The sequence below is a fragment of the Callithrix jacchus genome, chromosome 18 (genome assembly GCF_049354715.1).
Source record: "Callithrix jacchus isolate 240 chromosome 18, calJac240_pri, whole genome shotgun sequence".
Taxonomy (NCBI): Eukaryota; Metazoa; Chordata; class Mammalia; order Primates; family Cebidae; genus Callithrix; species Callithrix jacchus.
Window position 1 is genome coordinate 2,353,375 of NC_133519.1, and position 27,633 is coordinate 2,381,007.

The following is a 27,633-nucleotide window of genomic DNA, read 5'->3' on the forward strand; positions in this document are numbered from 1 at the left end:
GCAATTCCAAGCAATGCAAGACAAGACAAGGCAAGGCAATTTCAGGCAAGGCAAATGCTCACAACGCAAGTCAAGGCAATTCCAGGCAAGGCAATTAATGGAATGTCAATTCCAGGCAAGACAAGGAAAGTAAAGGCTGAGGAAGTTATTTCCAGGCAAGACAATTCCTGCTAAGGTAAGGCAAGGCAATTCCAGTCAAGGCAAGGCAAGGCAAGGCAACGCAAGGCAAGGCAATTCTAGCAAGGCAATTCCAGGCGAGGAATGGCAAGGCAATTCCAGTCAAGGCAAGGCAAGGCAAGGCAACGCAAGGCAAGGCAATTCGAAGCAAGGCAATTCCAGTCAAGGCAAGGCAAGAAAAGGCAATTTCAAGCAAGGCTATTCCAGGGAAGGCAATGCAGGGCAATTCTAGGCAAGTAAAAGCAAGGCAATGCAAAACAATTCCAGGCAAGACAAATCCAGGTAAGGCAAGGCAAGGCAAGACAATTGCAGGCAAGGCAATTCTTGGCAAGGCAAGGCAAGTCAAGGCAAGACAAGGCAAGGTAATTCCAGGCAAATCAAGGTAAGGGAAAGCAAGGCAAGACAATGCAATTCTACACAAGGCAATTGCAGGGAAGGCAATTCCAGGCAAGGCTAGGCAAGAAAAGGCAGAGAAAGGCAATTCCAGGCAAGGCAATTTTAGGTAAGGCAAGGCAAGGCAACTTCAGGGAAGGCAACTCCAAGAAATGCAAGGCAGGGCCATTTCAGGAAAGGCAATTGCCAGAAAGGCAATTCCAGGAAAAGTAAAACAAGAGAAGACAGGGAAAGGCAATCCCCGGCATGGCAGTTCCAGGTAAGGCAAGGCAAGGCAGTTCCAGGGAAGGCAACCAAAGACGAGGCAAGGCAAGCAATTCCAGATAAGGCAGTTCCATGTAAGCAATGGCAAAGGATTTCAAGCAAGGCAATTCTAGGCAAAGCAAGGCAAGGCAATGCAAAGCAAGGCAAGGCAATTCCAGGCAAAAAAATTTCTGGCAAGACAAGTCAATGAAAGTAAATTCCAGGCAAATAAATTCCAGGCAAGACAGGACAAAAAAATTGCTGGCAAGGCAAATTCAGGCAATGCAAGGCAAGGAAAGGCAAGGCCAGAAAATTCTAGGCAAGGCAAGGCAAGGCATGTTAGGGAAAGTCCAGGCAGGAAAATTTAAGGCAAAGCAAGGCAAGGCAGGGCAATTCCAGGCAGGGCAATACCAGAAAACGCAAAGCAAGCAAGACGATTCTAGGCAAGGCAAGCCAACGCAAGGGAATTTCAGACAGTTCAATTCCAGGCTAGGCAAGGAAAGGCAATGCAAGAAAATTTCCAACAAGGCAAAAATCTTCCAGAAAAGGGAATTCAAGGAAGGCAAAACAAGCCAAGACAGGCCAATTCCAGGTAAGGCAATTCGAGGTAATAAAAGGCAAAAAAAAAGCAGGGCAATTTCAGGCAAGGCAATTTGAGGCAAGGTGAGGCAAGGTTAGGCAGGAAATTCCAAGCAAAACAATTCAAGTTAAAACAAGGCAAGACAAAAAAGGGCAACTCCAGGCAAAACGATTTCAGAAAAAACAAGGCAAGGCAATTCCAGGCAAGGCAAGACAAGACAAGGCAAGGCAATTCCAGACAAGGCAATTCCAGGCAATGAAGGGAAAGTCAATTCCAGGCAAGACAAGGTAAGGTAAGGCAATGCAATTCTAGGCAAGACCATTCCTGACAAGGAAATTCCAGGCAAGGCAAGGAAAGGCAATTCCAGGCAAGGCAATGCAATTCCAGGCAAGGCAATTTCAGGCAAGGCAATTTCTGGCAATGCATGGCAAAACAATTCCAGGCAAGGCCAGGCCAGGCAAAGCAAGGCAATACCTAACAGGGCAATTCCAGGCTAGGCAAGGCAAGGCAATGCAAGAGAAATTTCAGCAAGGCATTGAAATTCTAAGCAAGATAATTTCAGGAAAGGCAAACCCAGGAAAGACATGGAAATTCAGGGAAAGGCAATTTCAGACAAGGCAAATAATTGAAATTCCACACAAGGCAAAACAAGGCAAGGCAGGCTAATTCCAGGCAAGGTAATTCGAGGTAAGGAAAGGCAAGGCAAAGCAGGGCAATTTCAGGCAAAGCAATTTGAGGCAAGGCAAGGCAGGGAAATTCCAAGCAAGGAAATTTGAGGCAAGGCAAGGAAAGGAAAGGAAAGGCCAAAAAGGGCAATTCCAGGCAAGGCGACTTCAGACAAGCAAGTCAAGGCAATTAAAGGAAAGACAACTCCAGACAAGGTAAATCCAGGCAAGTCAAGAAAAGGCAATTACAGGCAAGACAAGCTAAGGTAAGGCAATCCAATTCTAGGCATGGCAATTCCAGGCAAGGCAAGTCAAGGCAAAACAAGGCAAATCCAGGGAAGGCATGGCAATGCAGGGCAATTCCAGGCAGGGCAATTTCAGGCAAGGCAATGCAAAACAGGGCAATTCCAGACAAGGCAATTCGAGGTAAGGAAAAGCAAGGCAAAGCAGGGCAACTCAAGAAAAGGCAATTCAAGGCAAGGCAAGGCAGGGAAATTTCAAACAAGGCAATTCAAGGCAAGGGAAGGCAAGACAAAAAAGGGCAATTTCAGCGAAGGCGATTTCAGGCATGGCAAGGCAAGGCAAGGCAAGGCAAGGCAAGGAAATTCCAGGCAAGGCAAGGCAAGGCAAGGAAATTCCAGGCAAGGCAAGGCAATTCCAGACAAGGCGATTCCAGACAAAGTAATTTCAGCCAAGGCACGGAAAAGCAATTCGTGGCAAGGGAATTCTAAGGAAGGCAAGGTAAGGCAAGGCAAGGCAATTCTAGGCAAGGCAACTCCAGGCAAGGCAAGGGAATTACAGGCAAGGCAATTACTGGCAATGCAAGGGAGGGCAATTCCAGGCAAGGTAGGGCAAGACAATACAGGGAAAGGGAATTGAATATGAGGCAATTACAGCTAAGGCAAGGCAAGGCAAGTAAAGGTAGGAAAAACAATTCTAGACAAGACAATTCCAGGTAAGGTAAGACAAGGCAACGCAAAGCAAGGCAATTTTTGGCAAGGCAATTCCAGGCAAGGCAGGGCAAGGCAATATAGGGCAATTCCAGGCAAGGCTCTTTTAGGCAAGGCAAGACAACGCAAGCAACTTCAGGAAAGTCAATTTTAAGAACGGCAAGGAAAGGCAAGTTACGTAGATGCAGTTCCAGGCAAGGCAAGGCAAGGCAATTCCAGGCAAGGCGATTCCAGACAACGCAAGGCAAGGCAAGGCAAGGCAAGGCTAGCCAAGCCAAGGCAAAACAATTCCAGGCCAGACAAAGCAAGGCAACACAAAATGAAATCCAGTCAATGTAAGGCAATTTCAGGCAAGGCAAGGAAAGGCAAGCCAAGACAAGACAAAACAATTCCAGGCTAGGAAAAGCAAAATAACACAAAAAGAAATACAGGCAAAACAAAGCAATTCCAGGCAAAGCAAGGAAAGGCAAAACTAAAAAAATTAAGTTAAGGCAATTCCAGGCAAGGCAAATCCAGGAAAGGCAATTCTAGGCAAGGCAAGGCAAGGTAAGGCAAGGCAAGGCAAGGCAATTCCAGGCTAGGCAATTGCAGAAAAGGCAAATCCAGGCAAGGCAAGGCAAGGCAATTCCAGGCAAGGCAACTCCAAGGAGCCAAGGCAAGGCAATTCCAGGCAAAGCAGGGCAAGGCATGAAAATTCCAGGCAAGGCAACTCCAGGCAAGGCCAGGAAAGTCAAGGCAATTCCAGGCAAGGCAAGAAAAAGCAAGGCAAGGCAATGCAATTCCAGGCAAGAAAATTCCTGGCAAAACAAGTCAATGCAAGGCAATTCCAGGCAAGTAAATTCAGGCAAGGCTAGGCAAGAAAATTGCAGGCAAGACAAATGCAGCAAGGCAAGGCAAGACAAGGCAGGGAAAGGTATTTTCAGGCAAGGTAATTCCAGCTAAGACAACGAAAAAAATTCCAGGCAAGGCAATTCCAGTAAAGGCAGGGCAAGGCAATGCAAGGCAGGGAAATTCTAGGCAAGCTAATGCCAGGCGAGGAAAGGCAAGGCAAGGCAATTCGAAGCAAGGCAATTCCAGTCAAGGAAATGTAAGGCAAGGCAATTCCATGCAAGGCTATTCCAGGGAAGGCAAGGCAGGGAAATTCCAGGCAAGGAAAAGCAAAACAATGCAAGGCCATTCCAGGCAAGGCAATTCTAAGTAAGGAAAAGCAAAACAATTCCAGACAAGGAAATTACAGTCAAGGAAATTCTATGCGAGGCAAGGCAAAGCAAGGCAAAGCAAATCCTGACAAGAAAATTCCTGACAAGGCAAGTCAATGCAAGGAAATTCCAGGTAAGTAAACCCCAGGCAAGACTAGACAAGAAAATTACAGGCAAGGCATGTTTAGCCAAGGCAAGGGAAGGCAAGGCAATTCCAGGCAAGGCAAGGCAAGGCAGGGAAATTTCAGGCAGGGCAATTTCAGGCAAGGCAATGCAAGGGAGGGCAATTTCAGGCAGGGCAATTACAGACAATGCAAGGAAAGGCAAGACAATTCTAGGCGAGGCAATTCCAGGCAAGGCAAGGGAAATGAAATCAAGGCAATTCCAGACAGTGCAATTCCAGGCTAGGCAATGAAAGTGCAAGAAAATTCCCAGCAAGGCAAAGAAATTCCAGGCAAGGGAATTCAAGGCAAGTCAGGCCAATTCTAGGCAAGGCAAATCGAGGTAAGGAAAGGCAAAACAAAGCAGGAGAGTTCCAGGCAAGGCAATTAGAGGCAAGGCAAGGCAAGGCAAGGCAATAATATTCCAAGCAAGGCAATTCATGGCAAGCCAAGGCAAGGCAATAAAGGGCAATTCCAGGCAAGGCGATTTCAGGCATGGCAAGGCAAGGCAATTCCAGTCAAGGCAAAGCAAGACAATGCAATTCCATGCAAGGCTATTCAAGGAAAGGCAATGAAGGGAAATTACAGGAAAGGAAAAGCAAGGCAATGCAAGGAAATTTCAGGCAAGACCATTCCAGGTAAGGTCAGGCAAGGCAATTCTAGGCACGCAAGGCAAGTCATGGCAAGGCAAGACAAGGCAATGAGAAGCAAGGTAATTCCAGGCAAGGCAATTTTAGGTAAGGCAAGGCAAGGCAATTCCAGGGAAGACAACTCCAGAAATGCACGGCAGTGACATTTTAGGCAAGGCAATTGCCAGAAAGCCAATTCCAGGAAAATTAAAACAAGAGAAGGCAGGTAAAGGCACTCCCAGGCAAGGCAATTTCATGTAAGGCAAGGCAAGGCAATTCCAGGGAATGCAGCCCCAGCCAAGGCAAGGCAAGGCAATTCCTGGGAAGGCAATTCCAGGTAAGGCAAGGCAATTCTAGGCAAGGCAAGGCAAATCAATGCAAGGCAATGCAAAGCAGGACACTTTCAGGCAAGAAAATTCCTGGCAATGCAAGACGATACAAGGCAATTCCAGGGAAAGATATTCCAGGCAAGGCTAGGCAAGGAAATTGCAGGCAAGGCAAATCCATGCAAGGCAAGGCAATTCCAGGCAAGGAAAGGCAAGGCAGGACAATTGAAGGCCGGGCAATTTCAGGCAAGGCAAGGCAAGGCAAAGCAATTCCAGGCAGGGCAATTCCAGACAATGCAAGGCAAGGCAAGACAATTCTAGGCCAGGCAATTTCAGGCAAGGCAAGGCAAAGCAAGCCAAAGCAAGGCAACTCCACACAGGGCAATTTCATGCTAGGCAAGGAAAGGTAATAAAAAAAATTCCCATGAAGGCAAAAAAATTTCAGGCAAGGGAATTCAAGGCAAGGTAGGCCAATTCCAGGCAAGGCAATTTAAGGTAAAAAAGGCAAGGAAATGTAAAAGAAAAGGCAAGCAAAGCAGGGCAATTACAGGCAATGCAAATTCAGGCAAGATAAGGCAAGACAAGACAAGACAAGACAAGACAAGACGAGGCATGGAAATTCCAGACAAGGAAATATCAGGCAAGGCAAGGCAAGGCAATTCCAGGCAAGGCAATTCCAGGCAAGGGAAGGTATGTCAAGGCAATGCAATTGTAGGCAAGGCAAGGCAAGGCAAGGCAAGGCAAGGCAAGGCCAGGCAAGACCAGGCCAGGCCAGGCCAGGCCAGGCCAGGCCAGGCCAGGCCAGGCCAGGCAAGGCAAGGCAAGGCAAGGCAAGGCAAGGCAAGGCAAGGCAAGGCAAGGCAAGGCAAGACAAGACAAGACAAGACAGGGTAAGGTATTTTTAGTCAACACAATTCCAGCTAAGTCAATAAAAGACAATTCCAGGCAAGGCAATTCCAGTCAAGGCAAGCCAAAGTAATGCAAGTCAAGACAATTCTAGGAAACGCAGTTCCAGGTGAGGAAAGGAAAAGCAAGGCAATTCGAAGCAAGACAATTCCAGTCAAGGTAAGACAAGACAAGGCAATTCCACACAAAGCTATTCCAAAGAAGGGCAATTCCAAAGAAGGAAAAACAAGGCAAGGCAAAGCAAGGCAATGCAAGGCAATTCCAGGCAAGGCAATTCCAGCTAAGAAAAGTAAAGAAAATTCCTGGCAAGGCACTTCGAGGCAATAGAAAGCAAGGCAAGTAGAGGCAATGCAAGACAACACAATGTCAGGCAAGGGAATTGCAGGCAAGGCAAGGCAAAAAAAAGGCAAAGCAAGGCAATTAAATTCTAGGCAAGGACATTGCAGAAAAGGCAATTCCAGGCAAGGCAAGGCAAGACAAGGCAGAAAAATGGTATTCCAGGCAAGGCTATTTTAGGAAAGGCAAGGCAAAGCAATTCTAGAAATGGCAACTCCAGAAAATGCAGGGCAAGGAAATTCCAGGCTAGGCAATTGCCAGGAAGGCATGTCAAGGAAAATTAAGGTAAGAGAAGGCAAGGAAAGGCAACCCCAGGCAAGGCAATTTCAGGTAAGGCAAGGCAAAGCAATTCCAGGGAAGGAAACTCCAGACAAAGCAAGGCAAGGCAATTTCTGGCAAGGCAGTTCCAGGTAAGGCAAGACAATGCAGGGCAAGGCAATTCCAATCAAGGCAAGGCAAGGCAAGGCAATTCCAGGCAATGCAAGGCAAGGCGAGGTAAGGTGAGGCAAAAAAATTTCAGGTAAGGAAATTCCAGGCAAGGCAAGGAAAGGAAAAAGAGGAAAGGTAGGCCAATTCTAAGCAAGGCAACTCTAGGCAAGTCAGGGCAAGGGCGTGTAGGGCAATTCCAGGCAATGCTCCTTTATTCAAGGCAAGGCAATGCAAGGTAATATCAGGAAAGCCAATTTTAGGCACGACAGGGCAAGGCAAGGCAATTCGAGGAAAGTAAAGAGAAGGCAGGGCAATTCTAGGGAGGGCAATTTCAGGCACAGCAAGGCAAGGTAGGGAAATCCCAGGCAGCGTATTTGATACAAGGCAAGGCAAGGCAATTCTAGCAAAAGCAATTGCAGGCAAGTCAAGGCAATCCAAGGCAAGGCAATTCCAGACAGGGCCATTCCAGGCTAGGCAAGGCAAAACAATGCAAAAAATTTTCAACAGGTAATGGGAATTCCAAGCAATGCAATTCCAGGCAAGGCAGAACAAGGCAATTCCAGAAAAGGTATTTCCAGGTAAAACAAGAAAAATCAATTGGAGGCAAGGCAATTCCAGTCACGCCAAAACTCGGCAATTCAATGTAATTCTGAGCAAAGCAATTCCAGGCAAGGCAAGGCAATGTAAGTCAAGGCAATGTAAGGCAAGGCATTTTTTCACAATGCAAAGCAGGGAAATTCCAGGCAAGGCAATTGCTGGAAAGGCAATTCCAGCTAAGACAAGGCAAGACAAGGCGAAAAAGGCAATTCCAGGCAAGGCAATTCCAGTCGAGGCAATTCCAGTAGAGGAAAGGCAAGACAAGGCAATTCGAAACAAGGCAACCACAGTAAAGGCAAGGCAAGAGAAGGCAATTTAAGGCAAGGCTATTTTAGGGAAGGCAAGGCAGGGAAATTCCAGGCAAGAATAATCAAGGCAAGGCAAGGCAATGCAATGCAAGACAATTTCAAGAGAGGGAATTCCAGAAGAGGCAAGGCACGGCAATTACAGGTAAGGCAATTGTAGGAAAGGCAATTCCAGGCAAGGCGATTTTAGGCAATGCAAGGCAAGGCAATTTCAGACAAGGTAACTCCACCTGAGGCAAGCAAAGACAATTCGAGGCAAGGCAGTTCCATGGAGGGAAGGTAAAACAATTCAACGCAATTCTATAAAAGACAGTTCCAGGCAAGTCAAGGCAGTGCAAGACAAGGCAATTCCAGTCAAAGCAACGTAAGGGAAAACAAGGCAAAGTTATTCTAGGCAAGGTAATTCCAGGAGAGGGAAGGCAAAGCACTGCAATTCGAAACAAGACTACTCAAGTCAAAGCAAGGCAAAACAAGGCAATTCCAGACAAGAGTATTCCAGGGAAGGCAACGTAGGGCATTTCCAGCAAGGAAAATCAAGGCAAGGCAAGGAAATTTCAAGCAAAGAAATTTCAGGCAAGGCAAGGCATGGCAAGGCAATTCCAGGCAATGCAAATCTAGGCTAGGCAAGGTAAGGCAAAGCAGCGCAATTCTATGCAAGTCAATTTCAGGCAAGGCAGGCCAAGGCAGTGTAGGGCAATTAAATGCAAGGCTCGATTCCGACTCAAGATGGCGCGGTGAGAAAAACCCAGGATTGAAGCTCTTGGTGAACGTGTGGAGAGTCAGGGCCACATTTCCAGACGGATCTTTGTTACCCACAGAACGGGGAAAATCCCAGGTCTAAAAACGAGGCAGGACAACGCTGCAGTGGTTTTGGCTGGTGCAGCCGGCGGTCAGTGCAGCCAGCCGCCGGCGCTACAGCACAGTGGCCCTCCACAGTGCTCCGCACAACGCGCACGTGTCAGGGCGCCCTGTTGAACCGGCAATCTGAGACTTGAGAGGGCAGATTGGCATGTCCATCTGATTGAACGGGACTTGGACAGCGAGCCAGGCCAGGATATTTCAGGGAGATTGCGTTTGGGCCAGGGCAGTGAGAGAAACAAAACGGCAATTCCAAACGCTGTGGTTGGAGAGTTTCACTGCTGGCACAGCTGAACCCAGGACAGTGCAGCTCAGTGGAAGAGGGGCGTCTGCCATTACTGAGACAATCCGCCCATACTGAGGTTACTCTCCCATTGCTGATGCAGCCTGCCATTGCCAAGGCAACCCGCCACAACACAGAGACTCCACCACAGGGCATAGCCCATGGCAGCAGGGTGGAGACTGCAGCAGCAGGGCACAGCCTGTAGCAACAGGGCGGACCTCACACCAGCAGGGCGGAGCCTCAGCAGGCAAATAGAGACTAGACTACCTCCTAGCTGGGCAGGACAGCGCAATGGACACTCATAAATCCCCAACCCCCCGAGACAGAGCATCTGAGAAAAAAAGGGTTTTTTTTAATGAGTTCTGCTGCAGCAGAATTAAACATAGCACCCTAACAGTCCTGAATGAACAACAGAGCTCAAAGCTCAGCACTTGAGCTCCTATAAGGTACAGACTGTCTCCTCAAGCAGCTCCCTGACCCCTCTATATCCAGAAGACTGACATTAGGCAGGCATCATTCTGGGACAAAAATAGCAGAAAAAGAAACTGGTAGCATCCCTCACTGTTCCGCAGCTGCTATAGGTGCACCCCAGACAAGCAGGGCCTGGAGTGGACCTCAGCAGTTGTACAGTGCAGGGGCTAGACTGGTAGAAGGAAAACCAAGCAACAGAAATACTTCATCATCAACAATCTGGGCGCCCACTCAGAGACCCAATCTAAAAGTCAGCAACTACTCAGATGACAGGTGGATAAATCCACAAAGGTGAAAAGAAACCAAAGCAAAAAGGAGAAAAACACCCGAAACCAGAACACCTCGCCTCCTGAAAAGGACAAAATCTCCTCACCAGTAACGGAACAAAGCTGGACGGAGAATGACTGTGACGAAATGACGGAATTAGACTTCAGAAGGTGGATAATGAGAAACTTTTGTAGCTAAAAGAACATGATTTAAATCAATGCAAAGAAACTAAGAACCTTGACAAAAGATTTGAAAAAAGATTCGAGGGAATGATAACAAGAATGAATAACTTAGAGAGGAGTATGAATGAATAGAAAGAGCTGAAAAACACAATACGAGAACATCCCGAAGCATGCACAAGTTTCAATAGACGAATTGACCAAGCAGAAGAAAGAATATCAGAAGTCGAACATCAACTCAATGAAATAAAACGAGAAACCAAGATTAGAAAAAAAGCACAAAAAGGAATGAACAAAGTCTCCAAGAAATGTGGGACTATGTGAAGAGACCTAACCTACGTTTGATAGGTGTACCAGAATGTGACGAAGAGAATGAATCCAAGCTGTAAAATACTCTTCAGGATATTATCCAGGAAAATTTCCCCCACCTAGCAATGCAGGCCAACACTCAAATGCAGGAAATACAGAGAACACCACAAAGATATTCCGCAAGAAGAGCAACCACAAGGCACATGATTGTTGGATTCACCAGGGTTGAAATTAAGAAGAAAATACTAAGGGCAGCCAGAGAGAAAGGTCGGGTCACCCACAAACGGAAGCCCATCAGACTCACAGCAGATCTCTTGACAGAAGCTCTACAAGCCAGAATAGAGTGGGGGCCAATATTCAACATTCTTAAAGAAAAGAACTTTCAACCCAGAATTTCATATCCAGCCAAACTGAGCTTCAGAAGTGAAAAAAAATAAAATCCTTTGCGAACAAGCAAGTACTCAGAGATTTTGTCACCACCAGGCCTGCTTTACAAGAGCTCCTGAAAGAGGCACTACACATAGAAAGGAACAACCAGTACCAGCCATTCCAAAATCACACTAAATGCTAAACAGCATCAACATAATGAAGAATCTACAACAACTAACGGGCAAAACTGACAGCTAGCATCAAAATGGCAGTATGAAATTCACACATAACAATATTAACCCTAAATGTAAATGGACTAAATGCACCAATCAAAAGACACAGACTGGCAAATTGGATAAAAAACCAAAACCCATCAGTGTGCTGTATCCAGGAAACCCACCTCACATGTAAGAATCCAAAAAGGCTCAAAATAAAGGAATGGACGAAGATTTACCAAGAAAATGGAGAGCAAAAAAAGCAGGAGTTGCAATTTTCATCTCTGATAAAATAGACTTTAAAGCAACAAAGTTCGAAAGAGACAAAGAAGGCCATTACATAATGGTAAAAGGATTGATACAACAAGAAAAGCTAACGATCCTAAACATATATGGACCCAATACAAGAGCACCCAGATATATAAGGCAAGTTCTTATTGACTTACAAAGAGACTTAGACTCCCACACAATAATAGTGGGAGACTTTAACACTCCACTGTCAATATTAGACAGATCAACCAGACAGAAAATCAACAAGGGTATCCAGGGCTTGAACTCAGACCTGGAACAAGCAAAATCCTGATAGACATTTAAAGAACTCTCCACCCCAAACCCACAGAATATACATTCTTCTCAGCACCACATCACAACTACTCTAAAATTGATCACATAATTGGAAGTAAAGCACTCCTCAGCAAATGCAAAACAACTGAAATCATAACAAACAGTCTCTCAGACCATAGTGCAATCAAGTTAGAACTAAGAATTCAGAAGCCAACCCAGAACCGCACAGCTTCATGGAAACTGAACAACTGGCTCTTTAATGTTGACTGGATAAACAATGAAATGAAGGCAGAAATAAAAAAGTTCTTCGAAACCAATGAGAACGAAGACACAACATGCCAGAATCTCTGGGAAACATTTAAAGCAGTCTCTAGAGGAAAATATATAGCAATAAGTGCCCATATGAGGAGAATGGAGAGATCAAAAATTGACACCCTATCGTCACAATTGAAAGAGCTAGAGGTGCAAGATCAAAAAAACTTAAAACCTAGCAGAAGACAAGAAATAACTAAGATCAGAGCTGAACTGAAGGAGATTGAGACACAAAAAACCCTTCAAAAAATCAATAAATCCAAGAGCTGGTTTTTCGAAAAGATCAACAAAATAGACACACCACTAGGCAGATTGATAAAAAAAAAAGACAGAACAACGAAGTAGATGCAATAAAAAATGACAAAGGGAAATCACCACAGATTCCACAGAAATTGAAACCATCATCAGAGAATATTACAAACAACTCTATGCACATAAACTAGTAAACATGGAAGAAATGGATAAATTCCTGGACTCCTGTGTCCTCCCAAGCCTAAACCAAGAGGAAGCTGAAAGTATAAATAGACCAATAACAAGGTCAGAAGTCGGGGCAGCAATTAAGAGTCTACCACACAAAAGAAGCCCAGGTCCAGATGGGTTCATAGCCGAATTCTACCAGACACACGAAGAGGAGCTGGTACCATTCCTTCTGAAATTATTCCAAACAATCCAAAATCAGGGAATCCTTCCCTAACCATTTTATGAGACCAACATCATCCTGATACCAAATCCCGGCAGAGACCCAACAAGAAAAGAAAACTTCAGGCCAATATCCATGATGAACATAGATGCAAAAATCTTCAATAAAATATTGGCAAGCTGATTGCAACAGCAAATCAAAAAACTTATTCATCATGATCAAGTAGGATTCATACCGGGGATGCAAACCTGGTTCAACATACGCAAGTCTATAAACGTAATTCACCACATAAACAGAACCAAAAACAAAAACCACATAATTATCTCAATTGACGCAGAGAAGGCATCTGAGAAAATTCAACAGCCCCTTATGCTAAAAACCCTCAATAAACTCGGAATCGATGGAACGTATCTCAAAGTAATAAAAGCTATTTATGACAAACCAACAGCCAATATCATACTGATTGGGCAAAAACTGGAAGCATTCCCTTTGAAATCCGGCACTAGACAAGGATGCCCTCTTTCACCACTCCTGTTCAATATAGTACTGGAAGTTCTAGCCAGAGCAATCAGGCAAGAAGAAGAAATAAAGGGTATTCAAATAGGAAAGGTGGAAGCCAAATTGTCTCTATTTGTAGACGACATGATAGTATACCTAGAAGACCCCATTGTCTCAGCCCCAAAACTCCTGAAACTGATAAGCAACTTCAGCAAAGTCTCAGGATATAAAATCAATATGCAAAAATCACAAGCATTCCTCTACACCAATAACAGACTAATAAAAAGCCAAATCAAGAACGAACTGCCATTCACAATTGCTACAAAAAGAATAAAATACCTAGGAATACAACTCACACAAAACATAAGGGACCTCTTCAAGGAAAACTACAAACCACTGCTCAACGAAATCAGAGAGGACACAAACAGATGGAGAAACATTCCATGTTCATGGTTAGGAAGAATCAAGATCGTGAAAATGGCTATACTGCCCAAAGTAATTTACAGAATCAGCGCTATCCCCATCAAGCTATCATTGACTTTCTTCACAGAACTGGAAAAAAACACCATGAACTTCATATGGAACCAAAAGAGAGCCCGCATAGCCACGTCAATTCTCAGCAAAAAGTACACAGCGGGGGGCATCACACTACCGGATTTCAAACTATACTACAAGGCTACAGTAATCAAAACAGCATGGAACTGGTACCAAAACAGAAATATAGACCAATGGAACAGAACAGAGGCATCGGAGTCAACACAACATATTTCCAACAATACAATCTTTGATAAACCTGACATGAACAAGCAATGGGGAAAGGATTCCCTGTTTACTAAATGGTGTTGGGAAATCTGGCTAGCCATGTGCAGAAAGCAGAAACTGGACCCCTTCCTGACACCTTACACTAAAATTAACTCCAGATGGATTAAAGACTTAAACATAAGACTTGGCACCATAAAAAGCCTAGAAGAAAGTCTAGGCAAAACCATCCAGGACATAGGAGTAGGCAAGGACTTCATGAACAAAACACCAAAAGCACTAGCAACAAAAGCCAAAATAGACAAATGCGACCTAATCAAACTCCACAGCTTCTGTCCAGCAAAAGAAACTGTCACTAGAATGAATCGACAACCAAAAGAATGGGAAAATATTTTTGCAGTTTACCCATCTGACAAAGGGCTGATATCCAGAATTTACAAAGAAGTCAAACAGATTTACAGGAAAAAAAACAAAACCTCATTCACAAATGGGCAAAGGATATGAACAGACGCTTTACAGAAGAAGACATATATGAGGCCAACAATCATATGAAAAAATGCTCATCGTCACTGGTCATCAGAGAGATGCAAATGAAAACCACAGTGAGATACCATCTCACGCGAGTTAGAATGGCGATCATTAAAAAATCTGGAGACAACAGATGCTGGAGAGGATGTGGAGAAAAAGGAACACTTTTACACTGTTGGTGGGAGTGTAAATAAGTTCAACCATTGTGGAAGACAGTGTGGTGATTCCTCTAGGACTTAGAAATAGAAATTCCATTTGACCCAGCAATCCCATTACTGGGTATATATCCAAAGGACTATAAATCGTTCTACTATAAGGACACATGCACACGAATGTTCATTGCAGCACTGTTTACAATAGCGAAGACCTGGAATCAACCCTAATGCCCATCGATGATATACTGCACTGGGAAAATGTGGCACATATACACCATGGAATATTATGCAGCAATCAGAAATGATGAGTTCGTGTTGTTTGTAGGGACATGGATGAATCTGGAGAACATCATTCTCAGCAAACTGACACAAGAACAGAAAATGAAATACCGCATATTCTCACTCATAGGCGGGTGATGAAAAATGAGAACACATGGACACAGGGAAGGGAGTAGTAATCACTGGGGTCTATTGGGGGGAACAGGGGAGGGCCAGCAGCGGGATCTGTGGAGGGATAGCCTGGGGAGAAATACCAAATGTGGGTGAAGGGGAGAAAGGAAGCAAAACGCACTGCCATGTCAGTACCTATGCAACTGTCTTGCATGTTCTGCACATGTACCCCAAAACCTAAAATGCAATAAAAAATTTAAAAAGAAACACACACTATTAAAAAAATAAATAAATAAAAAATAAAAGCAAGGCGGTTTTAGGGAAGGCAAGGGAAAGTAATGTAATTTCAGGAAAGTCAATTTTAGGCATGACAAAGCAAGGTAAGGCAAGCAGAGTCAATTCCAGGTAAAGCAATTCCAGACAAGGCAAGGCAAGGCAATTTCAGGCTAGGAAATTCCAGGCAATGTAAGGCAACGAAAGGCAAGGGAAGGCAAGACAATTCCATGTGAGACAATTCCTGGCAATACAATTCCAGGAAAGTCAATCCCATGCAAGGAAAGGCAAGGCAATGCAAGGCAATTCTGGGAACGTCAATTCCAGGCAAGGAAAGGCAAGGCAATTCCAGGCAAGGAAAGGCAAGATAGTGCAATTCCAGGCAGGGAAATTTCAGGCAAGGTAATGCAAGGCAGGTCACCTCCGGGCCAGACAAGACAAGGCTATTATAGGCAAGGCAATTCCAGGCAAGGCAAGTCAAGCCAAGGCAAGACAATTCCAGACAGGGCAATTACAGGCTAGCCAAAGCAAGGCAACGCAAAAATATTCCAGGCAAGCCAAGGCAATACCATGCAAGGCAAGGGAAGGCAAGGTAAAAAAAAGTCAAGAAAAGAAAAGGCAAAGCAATTTCCGGCCAGGCAATTTCAGGGAAGGCAAGGAAAGGCAAGGCAAAAACAGGCAAGGCAAGGCAAGGCAAGGCAGTTCCAATCCAGGCCAGGCAAGGCAAATACAGACAAGGCAGTTACAGGCGAGACAAGGTAAAACAAGGCAAGGCATCTCGAGGCTTGGCAATTGCAGCAAAGCCAATTCCAGGCAAGGCAAGGCAAGACAAGGCAATTCCAAGCAAGAAAATTTTAGGTATCATAAGGCAGGGCAATTCCAGGAAAGTCAAATTCTGGCGAGGCAAGGCAAGGCAATTCCAGGCAAGGCAACTCTAGGCAAGGCAAGGCAAGGCAAGGCAATTCCAAACTAAGCAATTACAGGGACGGCAAGGCAAGGCAATTCCAGGAAACTCAGTTCCAGGCAAAACCAGGATATTTAAGGCAATTACAGGCAAGGCAAGGCAAAACAAGACAAGACAAGGGAAGACAATTCCAGGCAAGAAAATTTCTGGCAAGGCAAGTCAATACAAGGCAATTCCAGGCAAGGCTAGGAAAGAAAATGCAGGCAAGGAAAATCCAGGGTAGGCAAGGGAAGGCAAGACAATTCCAGGCAAGGCAAGGGAAGGCAAGGCAATTGCAGTCAGAGCAATTTCAGGCAAGGCAAGGCAAGGCATTTCCAGGCAGGGAAATTCAAGACAACGCAAAGCAAGGCAAGACAAATCTATGCAAGACAATTCCAGGCAAGGCAAGGCAAAAGAAAGCAAGGCAATTTCAGTCAGGGCAATTGCAGACTAGGCAAAAATAGGCAACGCAAGAAAATTTCCATCAAGACAATAAAATTCCAGGCAACGGGACTCAAGGCAAGGCAGGACAATTCCAGGCAAGGCAATTCGATGCAAGCAAGGCAGGGAAATTCCAAGCAAGGCAATTCGAGGCAAGGCAAGGCAAGGCAAAAAAGGGCAATTAAAGGCAAGGCGACTTCAGTCAAGGCAAGGCAAGGAAAGGAAAGGAAAGGCAATGTAATTCTAAGCAAGGCAATTCCAGGCAAGGCTCTTTTAGGAAAGGAAAGGCAATGCAAGGCAATATCAGGAAAATTAATGTAAGGCACCCCAAGGCAAGGCAAGGCAAGGAAAGGCAATTTCAGGCAAGGAAAGGCAAGGCAAGGCAGTGCAATTCCAGGGAGGGCAATTTTAGACAAGGAAAGAAAAGGCAAGGAAATTGCAGGCAGGGCAATTACAGGCTAGGCAAGGCAATGCAAAGCAATGCAAACAAAATTTCAACAAAACATGAAATTTTTAAGCAAGGCAATTTTAGATAAAGCAGGAAAAGGCAATTCCAGGAAAGTCAATTCCAGGCAAGGCAAAGCCAGGCAAGGCAGGGCAATTCTAGACAAGGCAATTTCAGGAAAGGGAAGGCATGGAAATTCCAGGCAAGGCAAAACAAGGAAAGGCAGGCCAATTCCAGGCAAGGTAGTTCGAGGTAAGGAAAGGCAAGGCAAAGCAATTTGAGGCAAGGCAAGGCAGAAAAATTAGAAGCGAATCAATTGGAGGCAAGGTTTGGAAAGGCAAAAAGGGCAATTGCTGGTAAGGCTATTTCAGGCAAGTTAAGTCAAGGCAATTAAAGACAAGATAACTCCAGACAACGTAATTACAGGTAAGGCAAGGAATGGCAATTCCAGGCAAGGCAAGGTAAGGTAAGGCTATGCAATTCTAGGCAAGGCAATTCCAGGCAAGGCAAAGCAAGTCGAGGCGAGGCGAGGCGAGGTGAAGCGAGTCTAGGGGAGGCAAGGCAAGGCAAAACAAGGCAATTTCAGGCAAGGCAAGGCAAGGCAGGGCAATTTCAGGCAGGGCTATGTCAGGGAAGGCAAGGCAAAGCAAGGAAATTCCAGGCAGGGCAATTTTAGACATGGAACAGCAAGGGAATTCCAGGCAAGGCAAGGCAAGCCAAGGCAAGGCAATTCCAGTCTAGGCAAGACGAGGCATGCCAGAAAAATCCCAGAAAGGCATGAAAATTTCAGGCATGGCAATTTCAGCGAAGGCAAAACGTGGCACTTCCAGGCAAGCGCATTCCAGGAAAGGCAAAATAATGAAAGGCAGGACAATTCCAGGCAAGGTAATTCGAGGTAAGGAAAGGCAAGGAAAAGCAGGGCAATTCCAGACAATGCAATTCGAGGCTAGGCTAGGCAGGAAAATTTAAAACAAGGCAATTCGAGGCAAGGCAAGACAAGGCAGAAATGGGCAATTCCAGGCAAGACTATTTCAGGCAAGGCAAGGTAAGGCAATTCCAGGCAAGGAAAGGCAAGCCAAGGCAATTTCATACAAGGTACTTCCAGGCAAAGCCAAAAAAGGCAATTCGAGGCAAGGGAATTCAAGGCAAGGCAAATAAGGCAAGGCAATGCAATTCTAGGCAATGCAATTCCAGGCAAAATTAGGCAATGCAAGGCAACGCAGTTTCAGGCAAGAAATTCCTGGCAATGCAAGGCAAGGCAATTGATGGTAATGCAATTTTGGACAAGGCAAGGAAAGACAAGGTAGGTAAAACATTTCCAGGCAAGGCAATTTCAGCTACAGCAAGGCAAAACAATTCCAGGAGAGGCAATTCCACGCAAGAAAATTTCAGTCAAGGCCAGGCATGGCAACTCAAGGCAAGGAAATTCTAGTGAAGGCAATTCCAGGTGAGGAAAGGCAAGGCAAGGCAATTCAAGGCAAGGCAACTTCAGTCAAGGCAAGGCAAGACAAGGAAATTCCATGCAAGGCTATACCAGGTAAGGCAAGGCAGGGAAATTCTAGGCAAGGCAGGGAAATTCTAGGCAAGGAAAAGTAAGGCAATGCCAGGCAATTCTAGGCAAGGCAATGCAAGGTAAGGGAAGGCAAGACAATTCTAGGCAAGGCAAGGGAAGGCAAGGCAAGGGAAGGCAAGGCAAGGAAAGGCAAGATAAGGCAATGCCAGACAAGGCTATTCCAGGAAAATCAAGGCAAGGCAAGGGAAGGCAAGGCAAGGCAATGTAATGCAATTCTAGGCAAGAAAATTGCAGGAAAGAAATTTTAAGGCAAGGCAAATCAAGACAAGGAAGAACAAGGCAATACCAGTGAAGGCAATATCAAGTAAAACAAGGCGAGGCAATTCCAGAGAAGGCAACTCCAGGAAATGATGCAAGTCTGGGTAATTCCAGGCACAAAAAATGGCAGAAAGGAAATTCCAGAAAAATTAAGGTAAGAGAAGGCAGGGAAATGCTATCCCAGGCAAGGCAATTCCAGGTAAGGCAAGGCAAGGCAATTCCAGGGAAGGCAAATCCAGACAAGGAAAAACGAGGCAATTCCATGAAAGTCAATTCCAGGCAAGGCAAGACAATCCAGGGCAATTTCAGGGAAATCCATTTTTGGCACAGTAAGGCAAGGCAAGGCAATTTTAGGAAGGCAAGGCAAGGCAGGGCAATTCCAGGCAGGGCTATTTCAGGCAAGGCAAGACAAGGCAGGGCAATTCCTGACAGGGCAATTCCAGACAAGGCAAGGCAAGGCAATTCTAGGCAAGACAATTCCAGGCAAGGCAAGGCAAGGCAACCCCAGGCAAGGAAATTCCAGACATGGCAGTTCCAGGCTATTCCAGGCAAGGCAATGCAAAAAAAAATTCCAGCAATGCATGAAAATTCCAAGCAAGGCAATTTCAGGCAAAAGAAGGCAAGGGAATTTCAGGGAAGGCAATTTTAGGTAAGGCAAGGCAAGACAATTCCAGGAAAGGCAATTCTAGGCAAAAAAAGGCAAGGCAAGTCAAGGCAAGGAAAGACAAGGCAATGCCAGGAAAGGCAATGCCATGCAAGAAAAAAATAAAAGAAGGCGAGGCAAGGCAAGGCAATTCCAGGCAAGGAAATTGGAGGAAAGGCAATTCCAGGCAAGACAAAACAAGACAAGGCAGAGAAAGGCAATTGTAGTTAAGGCAAGGCAAGGCAATTCCAGATAAGACAACTTCAGGCAATGCAACGTAGTGCAATTCCAGGCAAAGCAATTTCTGAAAAGGCAATTTCAGAAATATTAAGTCAAAAGAAGGCAGGGAAAGGACAGGTAAGGCAAGGCAAAGCAATTCCAGGGAAGGAAATTCCAGACAAAGGAAGGCTAGGCAATTTCTGGCAAGGCAATTCCAGGCAAGGCAATTCCAGGGAAGGCAAGTCAACGCCAGGCAAGGCAATTCCAATCAAGGCAAGGCAAGGCAAGGCTATTCCAAGCAAGGCAATTCCAGGCAATGCAATGCAAGGCACGACAAAAAAATTCCAGGTAAGAAAATTTCAGGCAATGCAAAGAAAGGCAAGGCAAGTCAAGTCAAGTCCATTCCAGGCAAGGCAAGGCAATGCAATGCAAGGCAAATCCAAGCAAGGAAATTCCTGGCAAAACAAGGCAAGGCAAGGCAAGGGAAGGCAAGGCAAGTCAAGGGTATGGAGGGAAATTTCAGGCAAGGCTCTTTTAGGCAACGCAAGGCAATGCAATGCAATTTTGGGAAACTCAATTTTAGGCACATCAAGTAAGGCAAGGAAGGGAAACTTCAGGCAAGACAAGGCAAGGAAGAACAATTCCAGGCAGGGCAATTCCAGAAAATGCATGGCAAGGCAAGGCAAGAAAATTTCCAGCAAGGCATGAAAATTCCAAGCAAGGCAATTTCAGGCAAGGCAAGGCAAGGCAATTTCAGGATAGGCAATTTCAGGCAAGGTATAGCCAGGCAAGGCAGAGGAATTGTAGGCAAGAAAATTTCAGGCAAGGCAAGTCACAGCAATTCCAGGCAAGGCAAAGCAAGGCAAGGCAGGCCAATTCCAGCCAAGTCGATTGAGGTAAAGAAAGGCAAGGCAAAGCAGGGCAATTCCAGATAAAGCAATTTGAGGCAAGGCAAGGCAGGAAAATATCAAGCGAGGCAATTAGAGGCAAGGTAGGGAAAGGCAAAAAAGGGCAATTCCAGGCAAGGCTATTTCAGGCAAGGCAAGGCAAGGCAAGGCAATTTCAGCCAAGGAAATGCAAGACAAGGCAAGAGAATTTTAGACAAGGTAAGTACAGGCAAAGCAAAAAAAGGCAATTTGGGGCAAGGCAATTCCAGGCAAAACAAGGCAAGACAAGACACGGCAATTTCAGGTAAGGAATTCCTGGCAATGCAAGTCAAGGCAATTTCAGGCAAGGCAATGGCCAGAAATGCAATTCCAGGCAAGGCAAGGCAAGACAAGGCAAAGCAATTCTAGGCAAGGCAATTCCAGGCGAGGGAAGGCAATTCGAAGCATGGCAATTCCAGTCAACGAAAGGCAAGACAAAGCAATTCCATGCAAGGCTATGCCAGGGAAGGCAATGGAAGGCTATTCCAGGAAAGAAAAAAAAAGGCAATGCAAGGCAATTACAGGCAAGGCAACTACAGGTAAGGCAAGACAATTCCAAGCAAGGCAATTCCAGGCAAGGCAAATTCCAGACAAGGCAAAACAAGGCAAGGCAAGGAAATTTCATGAAAGGCAAAGCAAGCCAAGACAAGGCAATTTCAGACAGGGCTATTCAAGGCTAGAGAAGTCACGGTAATGCAAGAAAATTCCCAGCAAGGCATGGAAATTTCAAGCAAAACAATTTCAGTCAAGGCAAAACAGGGCAATTCCAGGCAAGGCAAAGCCAGGAAAGGGAAGGCACTTCTAGACAAAGCAATTTCAGACAAGGCAATGCCTGGCAATTCCAGGCAAGGCATTTCCAGGCAAGACAAAATAAGGCAAGACAGGCCAATTCCAGGTAAGGTAATTAAAGGTAAAGAAAGGCAAGGCCTAGCAGGGCAGTTTTATGTAAAGAAATTTGAGAAAAGCCAAGGCAGGAAAATTCCAAGCCAGGCAATATGAGGAAAGGCAAAAAAAAAAAAAAAGGCAATTCCACGCAAGGCGATTTCAGGCAAGGCAAGTCAAGGCAATTAAAGGAAAGACAACTCCAGAAAAGGTAATTCCAGGCAAGGCAAGGAAAGGCAATTCCAGGCAAGGCTATTCCAGGCAAGGCAAGGTAAGGTAAGGCAATGCAATTCTAGGCAAGGCAATTTCAGGCAAGGCAAGGCAAGGCAAAACAAGGCAATTCCAGGAAAGGCAAGTCAAGGCAATTCCAGGCAGGGCAATTTCAGACAAGGAAAGGCAAGGCAATTCTAGGCAAGGCAATTCCAGGCAAGGCAAGGCAAGCCAAGCCAAGGCAAGGTAATTCCAAACAGGGCAATTCCAGGCTAGGCAAGGCAAGGCAATGAAAGAAAACTCCCAGGAAGGCAAGAAAATTATAGGCATGGCAATTTCAGGCAAGGAATTGCATGGCAATTCCAGGCAAGTGCATTCCAGGCAAGGCAAAACGAGGCAAGGCAGGCCAATTCCAGGCAAGCTAAGTCTAGGTAAGAAAAGGCAAGGCAAAGCAGGGCAAATCCAGGCAAGGCAACTCTAGGCAAGGCAAAAAAGGACAATGCCAGGCAAAGGGATTTCAGGCAAGGCAAGGCAAGACAAGACAAGACAAGACAAGACAAGACAAGACAAGACAAGGCAATTTTATTAGAGGTAATTCCAGGCAAGGCAAGTAAAGGCAATTCCAGGCAAGGCAATTATAGGCACAGCAAATTATGGCAAGCCAATGCAATTCTAGGCAAGGCAATGGGAGGCAAGGCAATGCAAGGCAAGGCAGGTTCTGGCAATGCAATGCAAGGCAATTCCAGGCAAGGCAATTGCTGGAAAAACAATTCCAGGCAAGGAAAGGCAAGTCAAGGCAGGGAAAGGTATTTTCAGGAAAGGCAATTCCAGCTAAGGCAAGCCAAGAATATTTCAGGCAATGCAATTCCAGTCAAGGCAAGGCAAGACAACGCAAGGCAATTCAATTCCAGGCAAGGGAAGGCAAGACACGGCAATACAAAGCAAGGCTTTTCCAGTAAAGGCAAGGTAAGACAAGGCAATTTCATGCAAGGCTATATCAGAGAAGGTAAAACAGCGCAATTTCAGGCAGGGAATAGAAGGCAATTCAAGGAAATTTCAGGCAAGGCAATTCCACGTAAGGCAAGGTAAGGCAATTCCAGGTAAGGCAAGGTAAGGCAATTCCAGGCAAGGCAATCCGCGGAAAGGCAATTGTAGGCTAGGCAAGGCAAGGTACGGTAAGACAAGGCAAGGCAAAGCAAGACAAGGCAAGGCAAAGCAAGGCAAGGCAAGGCCAGGTTAGAAAAGGCAATGACAGAAAAAGCAATTTCAGGCAATGCCAGGCAAGGCAAGACAAAAAACGTAGGGCAATTTTAAGAAAGGAAATTCCAGGCAAGACAGGGCAAGTGTATATATGGCACTTCCAGGGAAGGCTCTCTTAAGCAATGCAAGGCAATGCAAGGAAATTTCAAAAATTTAAATTTTAGGCACTGCAAGGCAAGGCAAGGCAAAGAGAGTCAATTCCAGGCAAGGCAATTCCACGCAATACAAGGGACATCAATTTCAAACTAGGCAATATCAGGCAAAGAAATGCAACACAAAGCAAAGCAAGGCAATTTCAGGCAAGACAATTCCAGGCAAGGAAATCTCATGCAAGAAAAAGCAAGGCAATGCAAGGCAATTCTGAGGAAGTCAATTCTAGGCAAGGAAAGGCAAGGCAATTCGAGGAAAGGCAAGACAAAGATCAAAAGGAAATTCCAGGCAAGGCGATTTCAGGCAAGGCATCTCCAGGCAAGGCAAGACAAAACAAGGCAAAACAATTCCAGAGAAGGAAATTCCAGGCAAATCAATTTTAGGCAAGGCAACGCAATTCTAGGCAAGTCAATTCTAGGCAAGACAAGGCAATGCAAGGCAAGGCAATTTCAGGCAAGCCAATTGCCAAAAAGGCAATTCCCAGCAAGGCAGGGAAAGCTATTTCCCAGCAATGCAATTCCAGCTAAGGTAAGGCAATTTCAAGGCAATTTCCGAAAAGTCAATCTGAAGTAGACTCTTGATTATTTCCCAGGGGAGTATTATTCACTGAGGTCCTGAACGAGTGACCATATGAAATAAACTCACTGAATGATACACACCTGAGGAATAGTCAGAGTCCATGCCATATGGCCACTCAATCAGAGCATTACTGAATGATGCACACTTGGGAAATTGTCAGGATTATATTTCATATGACCACTGATTAAGAGCCTCATTGAATAATGCACACCCGGACATTAATCAGGAGGCCATCTCATATGAACACTCCTTCAGAGCCTCAGTGAATAATACACACCTAGGGAATAATCAGGAGTCTATTACATAGGCCCTCTCATTCAAAGCCTCACTGAACAATGCACACATGTTGGGTACTCAGGAGTCTATTTCATATGGCCACACTTTCAGCACCTCACTGAATGATACACACGCGGGGAATAGTCAGGATTCTATTTAATGTGAACACACATTATGATCCTCGCTGAATTATGTATGCCTTGGAATCCTGAGGACTCTATTTCCTATCGACCGCCTTTCTCAGTCTAACAGAAAAATTATCACATGCGGAATTGTAAGGAGTAAATTTCGTATGACCCCCCCTTCAGAGCCTCAATGAATAATGTATACCTGTGGAAAAATTTGGAGTCTCTTTCATATGGCCATTCATTCAGATCATCAGTGAAAAATGCACACTTGTGGAGTGGCCAGGTGTCTATTTGCTTTGGCCACACATTCAGAACATCAGTAAATAATACACACTTGTGGTATAGTCAGGAGTCTATTTCATAAGGCCCTGCATTCAGAGGCTCAGTGAATAATACACACCTGGGGAATAGTCAATGGGCTATTTCATATGGCCACTCATTCAGAGCCTCAGTGAATGACACACACTTGGGGAATAATCAGGATTCTATTGCATATGACCAGTATTGAGAGCCAAACTGAATAATGCACACTTTGGGAATAGAGGGGATTCTGATAGAAACACTATTTCAGTGCCTTAGTGAATTATACACACCAGGAGAATACTGAGGAGTCTTTTAAATATTGCCCCTCATTCACAGCATCTCGAAGTAGTGCAAGTTTGGGGAATTCTCAGGAGTTTATGTAGAATGGCCTCTCATTCAGAGACTCAGTGAAAAATACATACCTAAGGAATAGTGAGGATTCTATTTCTAATGGCCACACATTCAGAGCTTCCGTGAATAATGCCCACCTGAGGAATAGTCAGGAGTTTATTTCATATGCCCACTCTTTCAGAGTCTCACTGAGTAACTCACCCCTGTGGTGTACTGAGAGGTCTATTTCATATGGCCACTCATTTTGAGCCTCACTGAATAATACACACCTGGGTAATAGGAGTTAATTTCTTCAGGCCAATCATTGAGAGGCTCAGTGAATTATACACACCTGGGACATAGTCAGGAGTCTATTTCATATTGCTTCTCATTCAAAGCTTAAGTGAACAATGAACAGTTGTTGAGTCCTCAGGAATATATGTTATATCCCATTCATTCAGCACCTCACTGAATGACACACATGTGGGGAAAAGTCGGGATTCTATTTAATATGGACACCCATTTTGAGACTCACTGAATAAACTATACCTGTAGAATAGTGAGGAGTCTATTTTATAACGCCCCTCCTTCCGAGTCTCACTGAGTAATACACACCTGGCGAATTGTCAGGAGTCTATTTCGTATAACCTGCATTCAGAGCCTCATTGAATAATGCATAACCGGAGAGAAATTTGGAGTCTCTTTCATATGGCCATTCATTCAGATCGTTGGTGAATAATGTACACATGTGGAGTAGCCAGGTGTCTATTTCCTTTGGCCACACATTGAAAACCTCAGCGAATCATACACACCTGTGGAATAGACTGGAGTCTATTTCACACAGCCCCTCATTCTGTGCCCATGTGAATAAAACTCACCTGGAAATTAATCAGGAGTCAATTTCACATTGCCTTCGATTCACAGCCTCAGTGAATAATACACACCTGGGGAATAATCAGCAATCCATTTCTTAGGGATAATTTTTCAGAACCTCCCTTAATAATGCACACATGGAAGATATTCAGGAGTCTATTTGACATGACCACTGATTCACAGCCTCCGTGAATAATGGATACCTGGGGAGTACTCAGCAATCTATTTCATATGACCACTCATTCAGCACCTCAGGGAGTAATGCACACCTGGGGGATAGTAAGGATTCTATTTGTTATAGTCACTTATTTAGACCTTCACTGAATAATGCACACATTTGGGATGGTCAGGATTCTTTTTCATATGGCCACTCATTCAGAGCCTCACTGAATGGTACACACCTGTGGAATAGTCAGGAGTCTATTTCATATTTCCACTCATTCAGAGCCACAGTGAGTAATTCATGCCTGGGGAGTACTGAGGATTCTATTTCAAATGACCCCTCATTCAGAGCCTCAGTGAATAATACACACATAGGGAATATTCAAGGCTCTATGTCATATGGTCACTTATTCAAAGCCTCAGTGAATGATACATGCCTGCACAATAATCAGTATCTTATTCCATATGACCTGTGATTCAAAGCCAAACTGAATAATGCACACCTTGGTAATAGACAGGTTTCTCTTTCATATGGACACTCTTTTAGAGCCTCAGTGAACAATACACACCAGGGGAATATTGATTAAGTTATTTCATATTGCCACTCATTTAGAGCCCTCTAAAAAGTGCATGTTTGGGGAATTGTCAGAAATTTATTTACAGTGTACTCTCATTAAGAGCCTCATTGATTAATGCATACCTGAAAAAATCTTTGAGTCACTTTCACATGGCCATTCACTCAGAGCATCAGTGAAGAATGCACACTTGTGGAGGAGCCATGTGTCTATTTTCTTTGGCGACGCATTCAGAACATCAGTGAATAATCCATACCTGTGGAATAGTCAGGAGTCTATTTCATAGGGCCCCTCATGCAGAGCCCATGTGAATAAAACACACCTGGAGAATAGTCAGGAGTGTATTTTATATTGAAACTCATTCAGAGCCTCAGTGAATAATGCACACCTGGGGAATAGACAGCAGTGTATTTCATATGGACACTCTTTCAGATCCTCTCTGAATAATACACACATGGGGTAGAGTCAGGAGTCTACTTCATATGACCATTCAGTGAGAGCCTCAGGGAGTAGTGCACACCTGGGGAATTGTCAGGAGTCTATTTCATATGGCAACTCATACATAACCTCAGTGAATAACACATACCTGGGGAATAGTCAAGAGTGTATTTCAATTGGCCACACATTCAGAAGCTCAGTGAATAATACACAGCAGGGGAATTGTTAGGATACAATTTCTTCTGGCCTCTCATGAAGAGCTTCACTAAATAATGCACTCCTGTGGAGTAGACAGCAACCTAATTGACATAGCCATTCATTCAGAGCCTCTGTGAAAAACGTTCTTTTGAAAATTCAGGAATATATTTAATATGGCCACTCATAGCCTCACTGAATGGTACACACCTTTGGAATATTCATATGGCCACTAATTCAGAATCTCATGGAATAATGCACACCGGTGGACAAGTAAGGATTCTGTTTCATATGGTACCTCATTCAGAGCCTCATTGAATAATACACACCTGTGGAATTGTCAAGTCTATTTCATATTGCCACTCATTCAGAGTCTCAGTGAATAATGCACACCTGGGAATTACTGAGGATTCTATTTTAAATAATAGAAACTCGGGGTATAGTCAGTGGTCTATTTTATATGGTCACTCATTCAGAGCCCCACTGAATGATACACACCTTTGGAATAGTCAAGATTGTATTTCATATGACCAGTCATTGAGAGCCAAGCTAAATAATGCACATCTTGGGATTGTCAGGTGTCTCTTTCATAGGGACACTGTTTCAGAGCCTTAGTGAATAATGCACACCTGGGGAGTAACCAGGAATCTGTTTAACATGACCACTCATTACGAGCCTCAGTTAATAATGCAAATCTGTGGAGTACTGAGGAGACTAATTCAAATCACCCCAGATTCTGAGACTCCCCGAATAATGCACACATGGGGAACAATCAGAAGTCTAGTTCATATGGTCACTCAGTAGGACCCCCCTGGAATAATTCACAACTGCGGAATAGTCAGGAGTCTGTTTTATATG